The following is a 4,177-nucleotide window of genomic DNA, read 5'->3' as shown; positions in this document are numbered from 1 at the left end:
TGTCAAAGGGAGTGTGGAGTGAGTGCCAGAGAGAGTGTCAGAGCTGTCAGAAGGGTGTGTGTGAAGAATGCTCATCACTGCCTGTCCTGTCACTCTAATCAACTCATTCTGACCAGATTAATGCCTCAGCCTCGACACTTAAGGCACAGTTAAAGATAAGGTGCCGTATTTTGAGTACACTTAAGGCACAGTTAATAATAAGGTGCCGTATTTTGAGTACACTTAAGGCACAGTCAAAAATAAGGTGCCGTATTTTGAGTACACTTAAGGCACAGCTACAAATAAGGAGCCGTATTCTGAGTACACTTAAGGCACAGTCAAAAATAAGGTGCCGTATTTTGAGTACACTTAAGGCACAGTTAAAAATAAGGGGCCGTATTTTGAGTGGCTTGATATATCCCGTAGCACTTCTTTCTGAGCGACTTAGTTTGCCTGTTTCATTTTCCCTTTGCGTCAGTGATACAAACTATGTCTAAATTAAACAATATAAACAACCCATGGGAGAATGTCAAGATGTAAGTAAAATGATTCGCTTAGGAAAAGGTGCAACGAAACCTATACCAACCTAGACAGTTCAAATAATTTCCCACGCATCCTAACAGACCTGAACTTATTAATGAAGGTAAAAATAAATGCTATTATATCTTGTGTTTCGGGGCTTGGGTTGGGAGTGGGGCGAGGGAGTGGGGCGAGGGAGTGGGGCGAGGGTGTGGGGCGAGGGTATTGGGTGTGGTGTAGTCAGCATCGTTAAATTTAAGGCTACAGGACCATCTGCCTCCCCCTCAGCACTGTGTACGGAAACAGTGGAAATAGACCTTCGTTTTACTGATCATGGCCACCAATGATTTTTTTTATTATTGTTATTATTATTATTATTATTATTTTTATTATTATTATTACTATTATTATTATTATTATTATTATTATTATTATTATTATTATTACCCACATAGTCAGTCACATCCATCCTCATCATCATCATCATCATCATCATCACCACCATCAACACCACCAACACCAACATTGTCATAATCATCATCATCATCATCATCATCATCATCATGCACAATCACAGCCCTAACAAGTCCCCCCTCCCGCCACTAACAAGCTTTAACCATGCAATTAAACCCCCAGTTATGTCACACGGTCTACTTTTTGCTGTTACCCAATGTTTTGTTCGCCCTTATTGCCTTGAGACGATCTTGGGATGCCTCTCTCTCTCTCTCTCTCTCTCTCTCAGTGATTTTTTTTTCAGTCCACATTATGTTCTTATACTGTATTTTTCTCTTCCATTTTCCCATTCCCTGATACTGATTATGGTACCTTCCCCATTTTCTTCCTCCGTCTTCTTCCTTCCTTCTTTCCTTCCTTCCTTCCCTCTCGCTCTTTCATATACTCCATCATTCTCAATTCATACCTTTATCGCATTAAAATAAATGGTTATGGCTGGCAAACTCTTTATTATGTGTATGTATTGTAACGATCGGCATGTATACGCGTGATTTTGGCTTACGGCTCCACAATACCCTTTCAAACTGTGTATATATTTAGTTTTATCAGAAGAACAGAGGAAGGAAAAGCAAAATAAAGAAAGAAAAAGTAAATAGCTTCCATACACCAGCTTACAGGCGTCCTCCATTCGTGAAAAAAGTAAAAATTGTAACTTTGGACTTGAACTGCCAATAACAGAAGCAGATATTAGGAGATTAACAGAAGCAGAATAGCAGAAGCGAAATAACAGAAGCAGAAAGTAGGAGAATAACAAGAATATTTAAAGATAAGGGGAGTGGGTGTAAGGCCAGGCATAGAACGATAAAAGTGTGGACGGAAATTAAATAAAAGTGAAAGTATGTGGATTTCTTTGCATAACTGGGTACATAAGGAACATCCCCCAGTTATAACCGAGGGAGCGACGCAGATAAAAGCACTCTCTCTCTTTCTCTCTCTCATGCACAGTTCCCCCAGATTTGCGAAAGATAAGAGGGAATAGAACGTGCAGGAACACAGTCTAATTGTGCTTTCTCTCACCCTCTCTCTCTCTCTCTCTCTCTCTCTCTCTCTCTCTCTCTCTCTCAATACACCCCGCCACTGCTTACTGTCACCCACTTCAGACATCCACACCCTCGCGGACCCGGCCATCGAGAGCAAATAGAAAAAATAAAGAGAAGTAAAGAGAGAAAATAAAGAGAGGTAAAAAGAGAAAATAGAGAGAGGTAAAGAGATAAATGTAATATTTTAAACGAAGGGAAATGGTTGTAGGCATTTTTTTTATTATTTTTTATGCCATATGTTCTCTTTGAAGTATTTCTTTTAATACTTACTCATTTTACGGTGACCCAGACTTAACCAAACTTTTACAAACTTAAATTAATCTTATCTGAACGTTGACTTAACATATTCTAATTAAACTAATCTTATCTGAACGTTGAATTAACATATTCTAATTAAACCTAACCCAACCCAACCTAACCCTAATAGACCAACCTAACAATCCAACCCAACCCAATCCAACCCTAATAAACCAGCCAACAATATAACCCAACCCAACCCAACCTCACCCAACGCAACCTAACCTAACGTAACCCAACCCAACCTCACCCAACCCAACCTCACCCAACCCAACCTAACCCAACGCAACCTAACCTAACGTAACCCAACCCAACCTAACCTAACCTAACCTAATCCAACCCAGCCCAACCCAACCTAACCCAACCCAACCCAACCTAACCCAACGCAACCCAAACCAACCTAACCCAATCCAACCTAACTCAACCCAACCCAACCCAGCCTAACCCAACCTAACCCAACGCAACCCAAACCAACCTAACCCAACCCAACCTAACCCAACGCAACCCAAACCAACCTAACCCAACCTAACCCAACCCAACCCAACCCAACTTAACCTAACCTAACCCAACCCAGCCAAGCCCTAGCAGACTAACCTAACTTACCCTGAATTCTGCTGGAAAAGAGAAGGTGACTAGAGTGTAGAAATATGCGCCGTGGGCCGTAATGTTAACTGTTACTGTTTGTTGACTATGGCGCTACATACTAGGATACACGTGGCAGGGGTTTTGTCTCTCTCTCTCTCTCTCTCTCTCTCTCAAATTTCCTACCATCTGTTTCTCTTTATTAATGTACTTTACTGCGTTTTATCAGCCTTCTCGTCTCTTCTCTTCTCTTCTCTTCTCTCTCTCTCAAGGGATGAATATCGGATCGTGCAGGGATTAGGGACACCCAGATGGGGGAGGAGGCGGTTTGAGAGAGAGAGAGAGAGAGAGAATAACACACTGAAAGAGAAAGTAATTACAAGATAAAAGAAGGAAAAACACACCAAGAAAATTGAAGCAGTAACAAAGAAATGAGAGAGAGAGAGAGAGAGAGAGAGAGAGAGAGAGAGTCACCAATCTCATCTCAACATTTATGGACCAACTCGCGCCATATTTTCAGAAGACGCCGCGTTCGTCACTCAAATCCGGATTGACGAACGGATTCTCTTAAAGGGATGCCGTGAAAAAGGGAGGGAAATAATTGAATAAACGAAATAATGATGTAGGAAGATAAATAAATAGATAGGTAGCTTAAGGAAAGGCGCGAAATGATTGAATAAATGAAATAGCGATATAGGAAGATAAATAATTTAGTAGATAGAGAAGAGGCGCGAAATAACTGAATAAATGAAATAGCGATGTAGGAAGATAAATAATTCAATAAAGAAAAGGCGCGAAAGACTTGAATAAATGAATTAACGATGCATAAAGATAAATAGGAAGATGGGTAGATTATTAAATGATCACTGAAACTCTTAAATATGCGATGATAAAAAAATTAATGGTTATAACTAGAAACGTGAAACAGCGATGAGTAGATTATTAAGCAGATTAAGTAATGGCTAACGAATTTACTGATAATTATGATGCAGTGATAATGAAATGGGTGGGTATTATGGTATTGACTGGCGGAATCTTATATTAATTTGATATGGGGTGGGAGAAAAGGCGGGAAATAAGTGAATATTGATAGGTCTTAAATGGGCAATTATGTTAGTAGTTTTTCGAAGACCGCGCGTCCATAACAGCTAAACGCGGAATTCAAATCGTATATTCCTTAAATGCGCTCACACTTTTATGTTTACTTCCTGGCTCTGATATTTTCTTCGAAGCTTCCCGGAGAGAGA

This window comes from Coenobita brevimanus, chromosome 71 (assembly GCF_032717465.1).
Source record: "Coenobita brevimanus isolate Jiangsu-jjx chromosome 71, ASM3271746v2, whole genome shotgun sequence".
NCBI classification, from domain to species: domain Eukaryota; kingdom Metazoa; phylum Arthropoda; class Malacostraca; order Decapoda; family Coenobitidae; genus Coenobita; species Coenobita brevimanus.
This window is presented reverse-complemented; position numbering follows the sequence as displayed.